This window comes from Anomaloglossus baeobatrachus, chromosome 1 (assembly GCF_048569485.1).
Source record: "Anomaloglossus baeobatrachus isolate aAnoBae1 chromosome 1, aAnoBae1.hap1, whole genome shotgun sequence".
NCBI classification, from domain to species: Eukaryota; Metazoa; Chordata; class Amphibia; order Anura; family Aromobatidae; genus Anomaloglossus; species Anomaloglossus baeobatrachus.
Genome location: NC_134353.1, coordinates 412,137,761 through 412,159,478, shown reverse-complemented (window position 1 = coordinate 412,159,478; position 21,718 = coordinate 412,137,761).

The window sequence follows — 21,718 nt, the reverse complement described above, 5'->3', positions numbered from 1 at the left end:
CTGGAGGGTTATAGACCAGAGGAGAGGATGTGGGTCCCAGCATTGGATGTGAATGCCACAAGATTGATTAATTCATTTCATGCTGCCCATCTAGAGAGGTTTGGTCTTGAGTGTCCGGAGACCAGCTTATAGAAGTGGGAGTACTGTCACGGGTGTGCCCCGTGTGACAGACAGTCATGTGGTTTCTGGCCATAGAAGGTCACATCGTCTGGCTGCACAGAATGCTCCTGGACTTTCCATTATTCCTGCTATCAGTATTCATCGGTATCTGTAGCTTTCTTGCTGGATTCATCTCTCTCCTTTTTGGACCCAGCAGGAGCTTGACTTCCATCCAGCTGTTGATTATCAGTATTCCATTGGTGTTTAAATACCCCTTTCTTTTTTGGACTGTGCTGGTGATATTTTCAGTTCCTTCAAGTCTAGGTTGCAAGCAGGTGGTTTGTACTCCTCTGTGGCATTATTGCTGAAAACTCTGCTGAATTTCTACCTGGCTCATCTAATGATAAGTAATGGTTTTGCACTGTGTGTCCACTTTGTGTCTTCTATAGTTGTTAAGAGGGGTTGATGAAGAGCTCATCCCATCCATTCCCTATTTAGGGCCTAGCTCTAGGCATACCTAGGGTCAGGTATTCGGCTCGGTGCATAGGTGCAGATCTTATCTAGGCTGGTAAGGAATGCCAGGAATCAGCAGTTTGGTCATCGGTCACCATCTTCCCTTTCCCCAGACACAGGGTTTTCCTTCCTTTTAATGTGCGCTTGGTACTTCTCCATACCTAGAATGACACCTGTAGGCCGAAAGACCTTTATAGTGTTGCAAGTCGATAAGCCGAAGGGTGCGAATAGTGGAAGTGAGCACACAGCGACCATGCTTTCTGCAACAGTGCATCCAGGCTAAGATAGTGCACTAGAAATTACTGTACAAACCAGGTTGAAGACGTGAGCCATGCAAGCAATGTGTGTGATGTCGCCTAGGCATAGAGACGCCTCCAGGTTTTGCACCATTATCACACATATCACATATCATATCATATCACACCCTGGCTCCAGGTTCAGTGGAGACAGCCATTTATCAAACTGGGCCTGGATAGCGGTACACAACTCTGCAGCTGTGTGACAACGTTCTCCAATGCATATTAATTTCAGTGGTGCCTGATTGCGTTGAGCCCTGGCAGTGCTGTACGGAGTTGGGGGAGATTCTGTGCACTGTTGGAACATGTGTTACATTAAAGGAGAGGTCGCTGGTGCAGTGGAGGCTCTGGAGGACGTGAAGGAAGTAAAAGCAGTGAAATAAGCAGTAGATCCATAGGTTTGTCCCGAAATCCTTGGGTATTTCAAGACTTGGGAAGAAGTCTCTTCAACACCTACCACCACAGCCACCAGAGTAACCCATTGACTAGTCAGCGAGATGTAACACCCCTTGCAATGCTTGCTCGTCCAAGTGCCAGTGGTGAAATGCACTCTGGGAGAGTTGTCTGGACATGATGGTGTAGCACTGGCACAGCTTTATTAGAAAAGTAATGGTGACTGGGCAACTACTTCTGGAGTACTGCAACGGCCATCAGGTTTCGAAAACCATCTGTATCATATAGCTGGAAAAGCAGCATTTTATGGCCAATGGTTTAGATATGTTGAAGTTCAAGCTCTTTGCTTTGGCATGTGTGAGATAAAATTATCTTTCCGTGACCACAACTGTGAGACTGAGGGCTGGCTGGTGTGCTGAGAGCGGGTGGAGTAAGGTTTACATGACCATCCAGTGGACTGTGAGTTAGGTGTAGGCAGAGATGTAATGGTGTATTGAGAAACTTGTGGTGTGCTTGGTTTCAGACTTGGGTCAAAAACAACAGGCAGGGTCCCATAACAGCTGATGGGCCATCACTCACCCCGATTGTAGCGAGTAAACAAGTAGAGGTTCTGTGGTTGGAGATCTGTTACGAGGGGGACCCGGGGAAGCGTGCCAAGATGGGAAATGGACTGCTTCCGCCGGTCAAGGTCCACTGTGCGGTGTAAGGGACCGCCGCTATGGTGGGTGAAGAGTGAGCGGGTTGCTGCTAGCGATCGTCTGGAATGTCACAGACGATCTATGTACACCGATCTGCCCTAACCCGTGAGGGTTGTATGGCACAGATCTCACGGCTCGGTGTACCTGTTGCACGGGGAAGCACAGAGGTGCCCACGCACGTGTGCCAGTGGAAGTCACGAGAATATGGCACGAGGGTAGCACAGAGGTGCCCACGCACGTGTGCTTTCAATAACCAGGTGAGTCCAATGGAGACTTGAGGAGCTCACCTGGGACAGGAACACGGCCTGTTGACGGGGGTACTGCCGGAGCAGCAAGGCAGGAACACGGCCTGCAAACGAAGTACTGCCGGAGCAGCAAGGGCAAAGCCCACAAGAGACAGTAATGCCTGAGCAGTGGCGTGGCAGCACGCTGCCAGACATCCAAACATAGAAGGACGGTCGCGCGCCGCCATGATAGCAGGGGGAGCTTTTAAGGAGGTGCAGCTCCACCCGAGGGCGGGCGCGAGGCGGAGATGACGGACTTGACCCAATCAGGGTCCACGACGTCCCAGCCTGGCCAGTCAGGATTCACCACGTCACCAGCCTTGTCATCAAGCCGTGTGACGTCAGTGAGCGAATCAGGACCCACCACGCATTGCACATGCTCACCCTCCTGCCTCTGGGAAATAGAGGCGGGATCCTCGGTCTCACAATGTGCAGAGATAACGGGAATCTCACTGCTTCCCTGAGCAGTAAACCTCTGCACATTGCGCAGCCTCACAGACCTTCGGGGCCGCTGAGCAGGAGAGTCTGCGGCAGGCCAGGAATGGGAGACCGCTTCACTCCTTGTAACAGGAGAACCACTAGGTGTCACCCTTCTGCTGCCTCTCTGAGAAGGTATCTCCTGCACACTGCGCAGTCTGGCAGACCTTCGGCGCTGCTGAGTAGGAATGCTCGTGGCAGGCAAGGAATGGGAGACTGCCTCAGTCCTTGCCTCAGGAGAGCCACGAGATGTAATGTGGCGCCCCTGACCTGGTCAGGCACCACTGAGTACTGCACCCATGCTGGGGACAGTACAATACAGGTAATCCAGAAGGCTGACCGGGGTGTGGAACACAGGCGCATAGTGATCAGGTCTCACACATGTACCCATGAGAGGACCCCTGGGGATCCCAGGAGGGGGCAAGCCTTCACCTTCACTGGAATAGTGGAGGGGGTAGAGCCTCCATCTCCTCTCAAGGGGTGTGGTGGAGAGTCTGGTTGCTAGGTGGCGTAGGCAAGAACAGGAGAGGAGGAGCAGTGAGCCAGTTCAGTGTAGAGTCCAGGGAGCTCAAGTGAGGAGCAGATCCCTGGAGCTGTGCAATCTGACAGCGTCCGCGCAGTGGTTACAGACGGGGGAGAACGGTCAACTAGGAGTGCTGCCTGAAAGCCAGCTTCAGCTAGAGAGTGCAACGGAGTGGGAAGTAAGGAGACTGCTAGAGAGCACCAGGCCCAACCGGGCGGCAGATCCCGAAGCGAGGATAGATCCACCTTTCCCTGCTAAACCTGCCGGTGTGGGGCTCTCAAAGCCCACACCACAACACCACAAAAGCCGCAGCCACGTAACCGCAGTGAGGGCCCATAGGTCACAGGAGGCAAGCAGCTGGAGTGGCCTGGTCCGGGGGACAAGCACACGGCAAACAACAAGGGGAGAGAGGCTGCAGCATCTTCCCTGGGTGACCCCCATAGGGACTCAAAGTCGGGGTCACCCCAAACCACCAAGGGCTAAGGAAGGCGAGTCAGTAGTCACCCTCATAAAGTCAGCCTGAAGGATGCCTGGTTCCTACCTGGTTCATCTCAGCTACGCCCGGGTTACTCACCCTGCCACCTGAAGTGAGTAAAAACCCTGAAAGACATCCTGCCTGTGTGGTCATTCTGCGACTTGTGGTACTACAAACCTACACAGGGCCCTGGGGCTTGCCTCACTCTCAGGAGGCTACTACATCTAACTGCACACACCATCAGCCCCAGGCGACCCTCAATCTGCAGTGGCGGTCCCTACTGGCCGCAATACTGAGAGTGGCGTCACGATCAAAACAGAAGATTTCCTACCAGTGACGGAGATCCAGCAACGTGGAGTCCCTGAAGGTAACGCACCGACACCGACACTACACCTGCGGGGCTTCACATCTGGCGTCACGAACAGGATAAGGACTAGACCTGTTCAGACAGGTGACCATGTGCCTGGGCGGTCCGCTTGAAAAATTGGAAGCGCCGCCATATTGCCACCATGAAAAGCGCGCTGAAAAACAACAGCAGCCCGCGCTGGAAGAAGTTACCGCCCACGAAGAGGTGTGGCTACCCAGAGATCCTCTGCAGAGTCCTGACCTCGCTGATAAAGAGAGTGGAAGCGTCCAGAGACGGCGGAGCAGGAGAAGAAGCCAGCAGCTTGCTAGAGAAAATGGAGTCCAGACGCGGATACCCAGAACCAGGCACTGCTGCCTGGTGGTGCCGGGAGCTTGCCATCTTCTGCGACCGGCTGGAGGCCGGGATTGTGCGACAGCTTAGGGAAGAACGCACGGAGCTCCTGGAGATGGCTGCGGCGGTGCGGACCTACGAGGAGGGAGCCGCGCGACGCATGTCAGACCGAGCGGCGACGACGCAGACCCCGATGCTGCCACAGATGGGTGAGTCGAGTGATGCCCCGGCTAGCGCAAGTGCCCCGACCCCTGCTGCCACGCCCGCGGTCCCGGAAGAGGCGCCCGGCGCGGCGCCACCGAACCAGGCCGCAGCCACGCTAGATGCGGCCCGCCAAATCCAGGCCGCCGCAGCCATGCCCCGCCTGGCCCGCAAAGGTCCGACTACCACTGCGATACTGATCCGTGCCGCAGGTGTGACACTGACCCAGGCTGCCACCCTGCTGAGCCCAGTCCGCCAAGACCCCACCGCAGCAGCGACGCTCGTCCGCGCCGCAAGTGAGATGCTGAACCAGGCCGCAGCCCCGCCGGGTGCGGCCCGCCAAGCTCCGATCGCTGCAGCGACGTCCAGCCCAGCCTGCACAGAGCCCCCTGCAACAGCGACACTGATCCAGGCCGCCGCCATGCCGGGCGCGGCCCGCCAAGACCAGGCCGCCGCCATGCCAGGCGCGGCCCGCCAAGACCAGGCCGCCGCCATACAGGGCGCGGCCCGCCAAGAGATTGCATCACTATTTTCCCCGGCCTGCAAGGCCAGAGCAGACACCGCTCCCCAATCCAAAGAGGTCCCTGCTAGGAAGACCCTGATAGGAGCGGACCCTGAATACTGGAAGCTGAAGGCTGACCTAGAGGCCCAGTTCCCACAGGAGATGGTGGATCGGTATCTGCTCCCTCCGCATACCCCCAAGGAGATTCAGGCAACCCCTGCAGCCGCGCCAGAGAGTCCACCGCCCAGACCAGCTGAAGAAAGCCCATCCCCAGCACTGCCACAACCAGAGTGCAGCGAAGAACTAAGGGGGAGAGGAGGCCAGGAAGCTGAGGAGCTGACTCCGGAGCCACCAGCAGTGGACCTATACTCAGAGCCGGAGATGTTACCCTATTCACGTTGGGATGAGGAAGACCTGACACCGTCCGCTGACGAAGAACTGCCCAAAAGTCTCACCTGGGAGTTTGCAAGCTGTACCACGCAGAGTTCAGGCCGCAAGACACAGCGCCGCAGTAGAACCCAGTTTTCCCCTGCACCGCCATCCCCAGAGCAGAGAGAAGTCACAGCCAGAGACCTACAGGAGAAAAGGTTACTGAGAAAGTCCAGAGCCCAGGTCAGAGGACCCCTTTGCAGAGGAGTAGTGGAGGACTTCAATTTGAAAAGCGGATACGGCTTTATTGTAGCAAGAGGAATAAAAGAGGGCATATTTGTGAATCGGAGAGATGTTCAAGCCCACCTGCCCAGAGGACATTCAGGCAGAAATTTGAAAATTGGAGACGCAGTACAGTTCACCTTGCATCAAGGAGAAAGGGGCTACTATGCCTTAGACGTAGCACCATGTCCCAAAGAAGAAAGACAAGACAGAGATAAAGACACAGATGAAGATCAAGAAAGAAAAGACAAAGAGCCTACAGATGAAACTACCTCAGAGGATGACAAGGAGCAAGAAAACAGCAGGTGCCGTAGCCCAATAGGCCAAAGCCCTGGTACCGAGGAGTAAAGTAAAGAAAGAAGTACCGAAAGTTTGACCAGTTTGACAAGTTGAAAAGTTTGCAACGTTATTGTTTAAGCATGTGCCCACAAAAACTATTGTGAGAAATAAACTTTAAGGCTATGAACTTGCTATAGCCACAAACTCTCGCAGTGTAAATAGTTACACCAGTGGCACCGCCACCAGAGTCAGCCTGTTTAGGGGCTTGGCTCGTCTGCAACCAGGAGGAGCCCGTCCGAATATAGGGCCTTGGCTCACCTGCGACCAGAGAGCACGCCTGTTTATGGGGCCTTGGCTCACCACCACAAAGAGGGTACCTGGTCAGCACCAACTGTGGAGGCCGCCTCTACATCCTGCCAGAAGAGGCTGACGGCGCGGATCCACCAGGCCAGGTATACCCTGAAACCACCAGCCCATGAAAGCCGCCTCTACATCCTGCCAGAAGTGGCTGAAGTCGCGGCCAACGGGAGAGGAAGATTGGAGGAAAGGTCTGGGGAAACGGATGGCCCCGACCTGGTTACCAACAGGACCGGTGACCTGCCTCCTGAGAGGGTTTTGGGTGGGTTAACGGACTTGTGGGTGGAGGGTGGTGATGTCTGATACCTGGTGCTTTTAAAAATGTTTTACATGTTTTAATGTTTTATGCATTTTAAAATGTTGTCTTGCAGCCCGAGGACGTGCTGGTGATAACTAAGGGGGAATGTGGCGCCCCTGACCTGGTCAGGCACCACTGAGTACTGCACCCATGCTGGGGACAGTACAATACAGGTAATCCAGAAGGCTGACCGGGGTGTGGAACACAGGCGCATAGTGATCAGGTCTCACACATGTACCCATGAGAGGACCCCTGGGGATCCCAGGAGGGGGCAAGCCTTCACCTTCACTGGAATAGTGGAGGGGGTAGAGCCTCCATCTCCTCTCAAGGGGTGTGGTGGAGAGTCTGGTTGCTAGGTGGCGTAGGCAAGAACAGGAGAGGAGGAGCAGTGAGCCAGTTCAGTGTAGAGTCCAGGGAGCTCAAGTGAGGAGCAGATCCCTGGAGCTGTGCAATCTGACAGCGTCCGCGCAGTGGCTACAGACGGGGGAGAACGGTCAACTAGGAGTGCTGCCTGAAAGCCAGCTTCAGCTAGAGAGTGCAACGGAGTGGGAAGTAAGGAGACTGCTAGAGAGCACCAGGCCCAACCGGGCGGCAGATCCCGAAGCGAGGATAGATCCACCTTTCCCTGCTAAACCTGCCGGTGTGGGGCTCTCAAAGCCCACACCACAACACCACAAAAGCCGCAGCCACGTAACCACAGTGAGGGCCCATAGGTCACAGGAGGCAAGCAGCTGGAGTGGCCTGGTCCGGGGGACAAGCACACGGCAAACAACAAGGGGAGAGAGGCTGCAGCATCTTCCCTGGGTGACCCCCATAGGGACTCAAAGTCGGGGTCACCCCAAACCACCAAGGGCTAAGGAAGGCGAGTCAGTAGTCACCCTCATAAAGTCAGCCTGAAGGATGCCTGGTTCCTACCTGGTTCATCTCAGCTACGCCCGGGTTACTCACCCTGCCACCTGAAGTGAGTAAAAACCCTGAAAGACATCCTGCCTGTGTGGTCATTCTGCGACTTGTGGTACTACAAACCTACACAGGGCCCTGGGGCTTGCCTCACTCTCAGGAGGCTACTACATCTAACTGCACACACCATCAGCCCCAGGCGACCCTCAATCTGCAGTGGCGGTCCCTACTGGCCGCAATACTGAGAGTGGCGTCACGATCAAAACAGAAGATTTCCTACCAGTGACGGAGATCCAGCAACGTGGAGTCCCTGAAGGTAACGCACCGACACCGACACTACACCTGCGGGGCTTCACAGTAACATTACCCCCCTGTCTAGGCCCCCCCCCCTGTCCGTGCTCGAAGGCCGCTATCAAACCCGGGGCGCGGATATGATCCTCCAACTCCCAGGATCTATGCTCCGGACCACGGCCGGCCCACTCCACGAGGTAGTACCTCTTGCCCTGTATGACTTTTGTCTCCACAAGTTTTGCCACCTCAGGGTCGTCGGACGGGGAGTCGGTTTGAGCCGGCAGGGACCCCGAGAATTTATTAAGTCGTACGGGTTTCAGGAGGGACACGTGAAAGGTGTTGGCTATAGCCCAGCGTGGAGGGAGCTGGAGTCGATATGCCACTGGGTTTACCTGCTGTAGTACTTTAAACGGACCCAGATACCTAGGGGCGAATTTGGCTGCCTGTACCCGTAGGTTAACATTCTTAGAGGACAGCCATACTAGGTCACCAGGGGCGAAGGATGGTGCAGGGCGGCGGCGAACATCAGCCATTGTCACCATCCGGTCTTTAGCCCTTTTAAGAGCCTCTTGGGTGTCATCCCAGATCTCCCGGGCCTTGGTCGCCCAATCCTCCACTCTAGTATCGGGTGACGTAATGGGCATCGGAACCAGGATTCTGGGATGTTGTCCATTATTGAGTAGGAACGGAGTCTGGCCAGAGGATTCATGGACCGAATTGTTAATGGCAAATTCGGCCCAAGGAAGGAGGTTAGCCCAGTTGTCGTGGTGCGCGGATATAAAATGGCGGAGGTAAGTTACCAAGGTCTGATTAGTCCTCTCCACTAGTCCATTGGTCTCGGGATGGTATGCGGAGGAGATGTTCAGCTCTATCTGCAGGAGCTTACAGAGCTCTCTCCAGAAGCGAGACGCGAACTGGGGACCCCGGTCGCTCACCACCTTGTCAGGCATGCCATGCAACCTAAATACATGCCGAATGAACAAGGTGGCGAGAGCACGTGACGTCGGGAGTCGTGGGAGAGGCACCAAGTGGACCATTTTAGAGAAGTGGTCCGTGATGACCCATACGACCCTGTGCCCTGCTGACTTGGGCAGATCTCCCAGGAAGTCCACCCCTACCACTGCCCAGGGACGATCCGGCACTGGCAGTGGGTGAAGAAGACCTGCCGGTCTCTGCCGGGAGGGCTTATTCCGAGCACACGACATACAGGCTCCCACATATTCCTGTATGTCCTGGGGTAGTCTCGGCCACCAATAATGCCTGGTCACCAGGTCTCTGGTCCTTTTGACCCCGAAGTGACCCCCGACCTTGGAGGCATGGGCCCACGATAGCACCTCGTTCCGTAGTTCAGGGGGAACGAGGGTTTTGCCAGGTGGCACCTGGTCCAAAGAAGTGGGAGTGACCATCCTCAAGCTGTCCGAGGGTAGTATAAGACGAGGCTCCTCCTCGTCCTCCTCCAACACAACCATACAACGTGACAAGGCATCGGCCCGTACGTTCTTCTCACCGGCCAGGTGGCGGATAATAAAGCGGAACCGGGAGAAGAATAAAGACCAACGGGCCTGCCTTGGGTTCAGGCGTTGTGCTGTCTGGAGGTATGTGAGGTTTTTGTGGTCAGAAAAAACCTCAAATGGATGCTTCGCACCCTCCAGGAGATGCCGCCATTCCTGGAATGCTAGTTTCATCGCCAGTAACTCCCTATCCCCTATGGAGTAGTTCCTCTCGGCCGGAGAAAAGGTCTTGGAGAAAAAGAAACACGGATGTTTCCTTCCTCGTTCGTTTTTCTGGTACAGGACTGCACCTGCACCGACCGAAGAGGCGTCTACCTCCAGTAGGAAGGGTTTGGAGATGTCTGGACGATGAAGGATGGGAGCTCTGGAGAAGTGAGTTTTGAGAGTGTGAAATGCCTCTACCGTTTCCCGTGTCCATGCTTTGGGATTAGCGCCCTTGCGGGTAAGGGCAATGATGGGTGCTGCCACCGTCAAGAAGTTGGGAATGAACTGGCGATAATAATTGATAAACCCCAAGAATCGCTGGATCGCCTTCAGCGAGCGGGGCTCAGGCCAGTTCATCACTGTCTCCAACTTCCCCGGATCCATTGCTAACCCCTGACTGGACACTATGTACCCCAGGAACGGCAAGGATTCCTGTTCAAAAACGCACTTTTCCAGCTTAGCATATAACGAATGGGTGCGGAGCCTCTTAAGTACTCGGATGACATCCCTCCGATGGGTGGTAAGATCGGGGGAGAAGATAAGAATGTCATCCAGGTATGCAACCACGGAAAGATACAAATCCCGAAAAATGTCATTCACAAAGTCTTGAAATACGGCGGGGGCATTGCAGAGTCCGAAGGGCATTACTAGATACTCGTAGTGACCGTCCCTGGTGTTAAAGGCGGTCTTCCACTCATCGCCCTTTCGGACTCGCACTAGATTATACGCCCCGCGTAGATCCAGCTTTGTGAAGACCTTTGCCCCGCGGAATCGATCAAATAGCTCAGTAATGAGGGGCAAAGGGTATTTGTTCTTGATTGTGATTGCATTTAATCCCTTGTAATCGATACAGGGGCGCAGATCCCCTTCCTTCTTCTGCACAAAAAAGAACCCTGCACCAGCCGGTGAAATAGACTTGCGAATGAACCCCTTCGCCAGGCTCTCCTGAATATATTTGGACATAGCCTCCGTCTCTGGAGCAGAGAGTGGATACACTCTGCCCCTAGGGGGCTCGGAGCCTGGCTTCAGGTCTATTCGGCAATCATATGGCCGGTGGGGAGGAAGAGTATCTGCGGCCCTTTTGGAAAAGACATCCCTGTAGGCCTCATAAGGTGTCGGTAAACCCGGCCCCTCAGTATTCCCTGAGGACCCAACCGACCTAATGGTAGCGGGTGGTTCGGTAGTCACGAGGTGCTCTCTACAGGATCCTGCCCAGGATGAGATCTCCCCTGTTGCCCAGTTGATTATAGGAGCATGCTGTCTCAACCAGGGAAGGCCCAGTAGGATCTCATCCGTCCCCCCTGGAAGCACCAGGAAGGACACCTGCTTATGGTGTCCCGGTGGTACATCCATCCTGAGAGGGATGGTGATCTGGGTGATAGGATCGAGTAGTATAGACCCGTCGACTACCCGGACCCTGAGTGGCTTGGGCAACAGAACCAGGGGAACTGAGTATCGGGTTGCCAGGGAGGTCGAGATGAAATTGCCTTCAGCGCCTGAGTCCAAGCAAGCCAGGGCAGAGAAGAGAGTAGTGCCGAACTGCAACTGGGCGCTGATAGTCAACCTAGAGGGAGAAGTAGCGTCTAGAGTCCCCCCTCTGATAGAAACTAGACGCTGTCTTTTCCCGACGGTTTGGGACATCGGGTAGCTATTTGTCCCCTCTGCCCACAGAAAAAGCAGATGACACAAGACCGAGAACCTGGGGCAGAGGAGACCACCTTGGACACCTCCATTGACTCCACGGAGTCGCCTACAGGACTGGCTGGGGGACCTGTCTGATGGAAGACGGGAGTCAGACGCTTTTTAGGCCGAGAAGACGTGGGTGCTGAAGAGACCTCGAGCCTTCGCTCCGCCTGGCGGATGTCTATGCGAGAGGCAACCTGAATCAAGGACTCTAAAGTGGCAGGCACCTCACGTGTGGCCAGTGCGTCTTTGACAAACCCTGCCAGGCCCTCCCAAATCACAGGGACAAGGACCTTATCCGGCCAGTCCAGCTCTGCAGCCAGTGTCCTAAAGTGTACAGCAAAGTCCCCGACTGAAGCAGACCCTTGCTGAAGTCGTAGGAGGCGCAGCGCGGAATCGTGGGTGACTTGAGGCCCGAGGAACACCATTCTCATGGCCCCAAGATAAGCTGCTAAGTTATTCACCACACGATCTCCGCGCTCCCACAACGGCGTGGACCACTTCAGCGCTCTCCCTGTGAGCAGGGACTGGACGAAGGCTACCTTCGCCTTCTCGGTAGCGTAAAGAGTCGCGGACAGCTCTAAGTAGGTGGTAACCTGGTTTATAAAACCACGGCACTCAGAGCTGTTGCCGCTAAAGCGCTCTGGAAGCGCAAGGCGAGGAGACCTTCCGCCCAATAGCACAGCCTGGGTAGCCGCCTGGGTGGCGACTGTCGTCAGAGTAGTCTTATCGGAGGAAGACTGCTCCACTGCTGCCAATCGTGACTCCAACTGCTGCACATAACGCAGCAACTGCTGCTGCTCTTCAGCCATAGCCAGACCTTTGGCGCGACCGTAATGTTACGAGGGGGACCCGGGGAAGCGTGCCAAGATGGGAAATGGACTGCTTCCGCCGGTCAAGGTCCACTGTGCGGTGTAAGGGACCGCCGCTATGGTGGGTGAAGAGTGAGCGGGTTGCTGCTAGCGATCGTCTGGAATGTCACAGACGATCTATGTACACCGATCTGCCCTAACCCGTGAGGGTTGTATGGCACAGATCTCACGGCTCGGTGTACCTGTTGCACGGGGAAGCACAGAGGTGCCCACGCACGTGTGCCAGTGGAAGTCACGAGAATATGGCACGAGGGTAGCACAGAGGTGCCCACGCACGTGTGCTTTCAATAACCAGGTGAGTCCAATGGAGACTTGAGGAGCTCACCTGGGACAGGAACACGGCCTGTTGACGGGGGTACTGCCGGAGCAGCAAGGCAGGAACACGGCCTGCAAATGAGGTACTGCCGGAGCAGCAAGGGCAAAGCCCACAAGAGACAGTAATGCCTGAGCAGTGGCGTGGCAGCACGCTGCCAGACATCCAAACATAGAAGGACGGTCACGCGCCGCCATGATGGCAGGGGGAGCTTTTAAGGAGGTGCAGCTCCACCCGAGGGCGGGCGCGAGGCGGAGATGACGGACTTGACCCAATCAGGGTCCACGACGTCCCAGCCTGGCCAGTCAGGATTCACCACGTCACCAGCCTTGTCATCAAGCCGTGTGACATCAGTGAGCGAATCAGGACCCACCACGCATTGCACATGCTCACCCTCCTGCCTCTGGGAAATAGAGGCGGGATCCTCGGTCTCACAATGTGCAGAGATAACGGGAATCTCACTGCTTCCCTGAGCAGTAAACCTCTGCACATTGCACAGCCTCACAGACCTTTGGGGCCGCTGAGCAGGAGAGTCTGCGGCAGGCCAGGAATGGGAGACCGCTTCACTCCTTGTAACAGGAGAACCACTAGGTGTCACCCTTCTGCTGCCTCTCTGAGAAGGTATCTCCTGCACACTGCGCAGTCTGGCAGACCTTCGGTGCTGCTGAGTAGGAATGCTCGTGGCAGGCAAGGAATGGGAGACTGCCTCAGTCCTTGCCTCAGGAGAGCCACGAGATGTAACAGAGATCTATGTGAGAATAGTTTCTACGGTGATGTAGGAGGAAAAAGAAGCAGCAGATGCAATTGATTTGGCGGCCAATGGGTAAGCCTGGCAATCTGCATTTTAGCTCAGTAATATTCTACAGTAATGCATGTTTGTTGCATCTGTGCCAGTTCATACATTTAGTAGTCAAATTATTTGAATTTTTGCCTCTACTGAATCGTTGTTTATATCGTTCGCAGATATTGAAAGTTGTGCCCTCCTTTGCGGTCTCAAAAAATATTCAGACTAGGCAATCCTTTCTGCGAACTGCAGACCCACAACAGTTGCTGACCACAGCCAGAGTTGTGGGTGAGGATACAGTGCTGTTCATGGTTGCATCACTACGTGTTTGTGCTGGAATCACCAACAAAACTTCCTTGTCTTCCTCTTCCTTCTCCTCATCTGCTGAGGCACTTAGCTGTGTGCCTCTGGGTTCACACCAAGTAGAATCTACAACTTCATCGTCATACTCTATGCTGTCCCACTCCTCCTCTTCTTGACCTGACATCACAGAACAGTGTGCATGCGCCTTAGGTATCTGAATCTCATCACCACCACATCACCAGGGGTTAATGTCAGATGACAAGGATTGGGATCCTGCTGGGACCCTACTTTGTCCAGGCCAGGATCCAGCTGACAAATATTTTGAGCATCAGTGCAGATGCTTTCCTCCTCTTGAGTCTGGGAATCTTTGGAGCTGACCTCTAATGCCCATTGGGTAGAATGTGTGAAGACCTCTGCAGATTTGTCCATTTGTGGTTCCACACGGTCAATTTGGCAGCTGGAGATTAATGACGCTGGCGGAAACAAGTGTAATTCAGGTGGCACCTCTGAGGAATGATCTGTGTGTGATGTTGAGGTACAAGAAGAGGAGGAGAGGCCTTTTGATGTAGCGCTTGCCATCCACTCTAGCACCTGCTATTTCTCACCCTCATTTTGAAGTTGAAGTGATGTGTGGCTGTAAAAGACATCTAATGGAGTAGGCTGTCCAGTAACGGAATTTGTTTTCATTTTTCTTGGGATAGGATGAACCATGTTTGCATGGTGGAGCTTTGACTAACATTAGAACGTCCCACACGTACACTTCGAACAATCTGCCTATTCACATTTCCATCACAAGCTCATCGTGATTTACCACTCATGGTACCCTTCCCCTTTGAAACAGATTAGTCATAATTTTACATCCACACTTATCAGACACCTGACACAAAAGATAACTTCTTTATTTCTTCCCTGAGATGGTAATATTAGGAAGGCACTAAATAGTAGAGTTGAGCGCGGTTCGTGGTTCGTGGTTCTCCAGTTCGCGGCTCGAGTGATTTTGGGGCATGTTCTAGATCGAACTAGAACTCGAGCTTTTTGCAAAAGCTCGATAGTTCTAGAAACGTTCGAGAACGGTTCTAGCAGCCAAAAAACAGCTAAATCCTAGCTTGGTTTCTGCTGTAATAGTGTAAGTCACTCTGTGAATCAAACTATTATCACATTTCAGTGTATAGTGTGCGTGAACAGCGCCTTCAGATCACTGCTGTTTCTATAATGGCGATCGCCATTTTTTTTTTTTTTTTTCTTGTCTTCCTTCCCTAAGCGCGCGCGTCTTGTGGGGCGGGCCAGCATGTCAGCCAATCACAGACACACACACACCTAAGTGGACTTTGAGCCAGAGAAGCAACGGCATGTGTGATAGGATCTGCATGTCACATGTCCCTGCATTATAAAACCGGACATTTTCTTCACGAACGCCATTATCTGCCTTCTGCGTCTTTGGTGTCAGACATCAGTGTCGCAGCTCCGTCCTCCTGAGTCCTATAGCCGATACAGCTGTATGCGCTGCATACACAGCGTTAGACAGCTTAGGGAGAGCACATTCTAGCAGTCCTTTTAAGGGCTCAAAGCGGCAGGGTCAGAGAGCCATAAGTGACAGGTCCTGCAAACAGCAACAGCGTCTGTGTAGCCCAGGTCAGGGATTTCCTCCCTGCATTTCACCATTAGGAAGGAATAGAAAGGCAGGCTTCCATTCCTCTACCCAGAGCACCACAATCCTGCCACTGTACCCTCTTGTCCTCTGCACACTCCAACTCATTCTAAGTAAGCCATTATACTAGCAAACACTCAGTGTACCTAGTGGCATCCTAAACGTGGCTATTGGACTTTGCTATAGTCCCACTAGTGCCAAGACATTTGCAGAGCGCATCTGCCTGCGTTGCACACTCCAACTAATTATAACGAAGCCATTATACTAGCAAACACTCAGTGTACCTAGTGGCATCCTATACGTGGCTATTGGACTTTGCTATAGTCCCACTAGTGCAAAGACATTAGCAGAGCACATCTGCCTGCATTGCACACTCCAAGTTTTTTAAACTAAGCAATTTTACTAGCAAACACTCAGTGTACCTAGTGGCATCCTATACGTGGCTATTGGACTTTGCTATAGTCCCACTAGTGCAAAGACATTTGCAGAGCACGTCTGCCTGCATTGCACACTACAACTTTTTTAAACTAAGCAATTTTACTAGCAAACACTCAGTGTACCTAGTGGCATCCTATACGTGGCTATTGGACTTTGCTATAGTCCCACTAGTGCCAAGACATTTGCAGAGCGCATCTGCCTGCGTTGCACACTCCAACTAATTATAACGAAGCCATTATACTAGCAAACACTCAGTGTACCTAGTGGCATCCTATACGTGGCTATTGGACTTTGCTATAGTCCCACTAGTGCAAAGACATTAGCAGAGCACATCTGCCTGCATTGCACACTCCAAGTTTTTTAAACTAAGCAATTTTACTAGCAAACACTCAGTGTACCTAGTGGCATCCTATACGTGGCTATTGGACTTTGCTATAGTCCCACTAGTGCAAAGACATTTGCAGAGCACGTCTGCCTGCATTGCACACTACAACTTTTTTAAACTAAGCAATTTTACTAGCAAACACTCAGTGTACCTAGTGGCATCCTATACGTGGCTATTGGACTTTGCTATAGTCCCACTAGTGCAAAGACATTTGCAGAGCACGTCTGCCTGCATTGCACACTACAACTTTTTTAAACTAATCAATTTTACTAGCAAACACTCAGTGTACCTAGTGGCATCCTATCTGTGGCTATTGGACTTTGCTATAGTCCCACTAGGGCCAAGACATTTGCAGAGCACATCTGCCTGCATTGCACACTACAACTTTTTTAAACTAAGCAATTTTACTAGCAAACACTCAGTGTACCTAGTGGCATCCTATACGTGGCTATTGGACTTTGCTATAGTCCCACTAGTGCAAAGACATTTGCAGAGCACGTCTGCCTGCATTGCACACTACAACTTTTTTAAACTAAGCAATTTTACTAGCAAACACTCAGTGTACCTAGTGGCATCCTATACGTGGCTATTGGACTTTGCTATAGTCCCACTAGTGCCAAGACATTTGCAGAGCGCATCTGCCTGCGTTGCACACTCCAACTAATTATAACGAAGCCATTATACTAGCAAACACTCAGTGTACCTAGTGGCATCCTATACGTGGCTATTGGACTTTTGTCAATTCACAGTATTGGAACGTTATTTGCATGACATCTGCCTGCATTGCACACTCTAACTTTTTTAAACTCAGCCATTATACTAGCAAACACTCACTGTACCTAGTTGTATCCTAAACGTGGCTATTGTACTTTTGTCAATTCACAGTATTGGAACGTTATTTGCAGGACATCTGCCTGCATTGCACACTCAAACTTTTTTAAACTCAGCCATTATACTAGCAAACACTCACTGTACCTAGTTGTATCCTAAACGTGGCTATTGTACTTTTGTCAATTCACAGTATTGGAACGTTATTTGCAGGACATCTGCCTGCATTGCACACTCAAACTTTTTTAAACTCAGCCATTATACTAGCAAACACTCACTGTACCTAGTTGTATCCTAAACGTGGCTATTGTACTTTTGTCAATTCACAGTATTGGAACGTTATTTGCAGGACATCTGCCTGCCTTGCACACTCAAACTTTTTTAAACTCAGCCATTATACTAGCAAACACTCACTGTACCTAGTTGTATCCTAAACGTGGCTATTGTACTTTTGTCAATTCACAGTATTGGAATGTTATTTGCAGCACGTCTGCCTGCATTGCACACTCAAACTTTTTTAAACTCAGCCATTATACTAGCAAACACTCACTGTACCTAGTTGTATCCTAAACGTGGCTATTGTACTTTTGTCAATTCACAGTATTGGAACGTTATTTGCAGCACGTCTGCCTGCATTGCACACTCAAACTTTTTTAAACTCAGCCATTATACTAGCAAACACTCACTGTACCTAGTTGTATCGTAAACGTGGCTATTGTACTTTTGTCAATTCACAGTATTGGAACGTTATTTGCAGGACATCTGCCTGCCTTGCACACTCAAACTTTTTTAAACTCAGCCATTATACTAGCAAACACTCACTGTACCTAGTTGTATCCTAAACGTGGCTATTGTACTTTTGTCAATTTACAGTATTGGAACGTTATTTGCAGGACGTCTGCCTGCATTGCACACTCAAACTTTTTTAAACTCAGCCATTATACTAGCAAACACTCACTGTACCTAGTTGTATCCTAAACGTGGCTATTGTACTTTTGTCAATTCACAGTATTGGAACGTTATTTGCAGCACGTCTGCCTGCATTGCACACTCAAACTTTTTTAAACTCAGCCATTATACTAGCAAACACTCACTGTACCTAGTTGTATCCTAAACGTGGCTATTGTACTTTTGTCAATTCACAGTATTGGAACGTTATTTGCAGGACGTCTGCCTGCATTGCACACTCAAACTTTTTTAAACTCAGCCATTATACTAGCAAACACTCACTGTACCTAGTTGTATCCTAAACGTGGCTATTGTACTTTTGTCAATTCACAGTATTGGAACGTTATTTGCAGGACGTCTGCCTGCATTGCACACTCAAACTTTTTTAAACTCAGCCATTATACTAGCAAACACTCACTGTACCTAGTTGTATCCTAAACGTGGCTATTGTACTTTTGTCAATTCACAGTATTGGAACGTTATTTGCAGCACGTCTGCCTGCATTGCACACTCAAACTTTTTTAAACTCAGCCATTATACTAGCAAACACTCACTGTACCTAGTTGTATCGTAAACGTGGCTATTGTACTTTTGTCAATTCACAGTATTGGAACGTTATTTGCAGGACATCTGCCTGCCTTGCACACTCAAACTTTTTTAAACTCAGCCATTATACTAGCAAACACTCACTGTACCTAGTTGTATCCTAAACGTGGCTATTGTACTTTTGTCAATTCACAGTATTGGAACGTTATTTGCAGCACGTCTGCCTGCATTGCACACTCAAACTTTTTTAAACTCAGCCATTATACTAGCAAACACTCACTGTACCTAGTTGTATCCTAAACGTGGCTATTGTACTTTTGTCAATTCACAGTATTGGAACGTTATTTGCAGGACGTCTGCCTGCATTGCACACTCAAACTTTTTTAAACTCAGCCATTATACTAGCAAACACTCACTGTACCTAGTTGTATCCTAAACGTGGCTATTGTACTTTTGTCAATTCACAGTATTGGAACGTTATTTGCAGGACGTCTGCCTGCATTGCACACTCAAACTTTTTTAAACTCAGCCATTATACTAGCAAACACTCACTGTACCTACTTGTATCCTAAACGTGGCTATTGTACATTTGTCAATTCACAGTATTGGAACGTTATTAGCAGCACGTCTGCCTGCATTGCACACTCAAACTTTTTTAAACTCAGCCATTATACTAGCAAACACTCACTGTACCTAGTTGTATCCTAAACGTGGCTATTGTACTTTTGTCAATTCACAGTATTGGAACGTTATTTGCAGCACGTCTGCCTGCATTGCACACTCAAACTTTTTTAAACTCAGCCATTATACTAGCAAACACTCACTGTACCTAGTTGTATCCTAAACGTGGCTATTGTACTTTTGTCAATTCACAGTATTGGAACGTTATTTGCAGGACATCTGCCTGCCTTGCACACTCAAACTTTTTTAAACTCAGCCATTATACTAGCAAACACTCACTGTACCTAGTTGTATCCTAAACGTGGCTATTGTACTTTTGTCAATTCACAGTATTGGAACGTTATTTGCAGCACGTCTGCCTGCATTGCACACTCAAACTTTTTTAAACTCAGCCATTATACTAGCAAACACTCACTGTACCTAGTTGTATCCTAAACGTGGCTATTGTACTTTTGTCAATTCACAGTATTGGAACGTTATTTGCAGGACGTCTGCCTGCATTGCACACTCAAACTTTTTTAAACTCAGCCATTATACTAGCAAACACTCACTGTACCTAGTTGTATCCTAAACGTGGCTATTGTACTTTTGTCAATTCACAGTATTGGAACGTTATTAGCAGCACGTCTGCCTGCATTGCACACTCAAACTTTTTTAAACTCAGCCATTATACTAGCAAACACTCACTGTACCTAGTTGTATCCTAAACGTGGCTATTGTACTTTTGTCAATTCACAGTATTGGAACGTTATTTGCAGCACGTCTGCCTGCATTGCACACTCAAACTTTTTTAAACTCAGCCATTATACTAGCAAACACTCACTGTACCTAGTTGTATCCTAAACGTGGCTATTGTACTTTTGTCAATTCACAGTATTGGAACGTTATTTGCAGGACATCTGCCTGCATTGCACACTCAAACTTTTTTAAACTCAGCCATTATACTAGCAAACACTCACTGTACCTAGTTGTATCCTAAACGTGGCTATTGTACTTTTGTCAATTCACACTACTGCAAATCTATGTGCAGCACCTCTGCATGACAACCTCGTGCTCTGTTTTTAATAAGCTATAATGATAGCACAAAATACTGCCATTTTGTGGCATCATAGAACTGGCTGTTGTATTCCATTAGTGCCCCACTGGTGACAAGCTATTTCTAGCACCTCTACATCACACCCTCATGCACATTTTGCTACGCTAATGTTATAGCAAACTCATGGAATTCATTGCTGCATTTCATAATTCGGAGGGATAGAAAGTCAGGCTTCCTTTAGCTTTTCCTTCTGTTCATAGACAGCATCTCCAAGACAAATTTCCCCTCCACGTCTAAGTGTGGAGAGGCAGCTAGTGCGCATGCGTGTGCCGATGTACCCCAGCTGCAGCATAATTACAGTGTTTCGCCTAGTGAGTATGCTCAGCCTGACTGTGCCATTCCTGACGCTAAGTTTTCATTTCGGGATACAGCGCATGCTCCCACACTAAGTGTGAAAAGCCTCTTTGCACAGGTGCTTGCATTCCGTGCCGGGTATAAGTCCCGTTTTGGGCATAGACACCATGCTAAAGCTGATAGTCTTTTTTCAGAGACTGTATTTCATGCTACTGAGCATGCTCAGGCACTTCCTGCATCAGAGACTAGGTCCGGTAATGAACTCTTTGGCCCTGGCCCTGATGTGGGGGTCCCATATAGACCACAGGGCATCAGGTGTCCTCCCAAATGGCTTGCAGAGGCCCACACCTATGACTTGTCACCGCATTATTGATGCTCAGACGATGACTGGTGAGGTGTTTGGGTCATGGCAGCCATGAGGTCATCATTGAAGTTGCGTTTCCAAATAGGACGCTAGTTATGCCACTCATGACGTGTCACTCTACTTTTGTCTCCAGGAGGTGCATTGTGGTTCACCCTGGTTTGGGGCGGACCCAGGTTATAAAAGGGGCTGGAGCCAACAAGGAGGTGCGCAGTCTTCTATTATGCTCCGAAAGAGCACACCTCCATGTGTTGAACCCATTGCGGCTTTAGGCCAGAGGTAGGCAGGGATCGGGTGGTGGATGCAGGCCACCACCACAGTTGGTAACGCAGAACGGTTAAGACCAGCTCCTGTCCTAACAGTCCTGCTTGTGCAGCCCAGTGGCATTAACAGGCCTGCTGCTGCTGATGCGCCTGCTGTCCACAGGTGTGGCCCCTACGCACACGGTCAGCGTACTCAATGGCCCCTGTGTTGTTAACAGGGAGTTCCTGGGCTGGGTGGGCATGTGGACCCTGTGACGCTAACAGGGCTCACAGTCTCCAGATCCGAATGGCGTCTAACTCGGTTCAGGCTACTATTAGTTTCATAGCCACACAGCTCTGTATCCTCCACCAAACCTTCAAGTTGCCAACCTCTCCTTTTCCAACTGGGAGCACGGTGGACACTGACTGCTGATGGGGATATATACCTTTCTCTTTCTTTTCTTATTAATTTTCGTTATATAGCGGTCACAGATTATATACCACTTTATCCAAATCTGCCAGTCCCACTGTAACAGATGTTGTTTCTTCAGCAAATGTTACAGTTGCTTAACCACCAAATCCACGGACCAAAACTTTTTTCCCCTTTCCAACACACCTGTTCCCCTTTCCAACAGCATCTGTCCTTT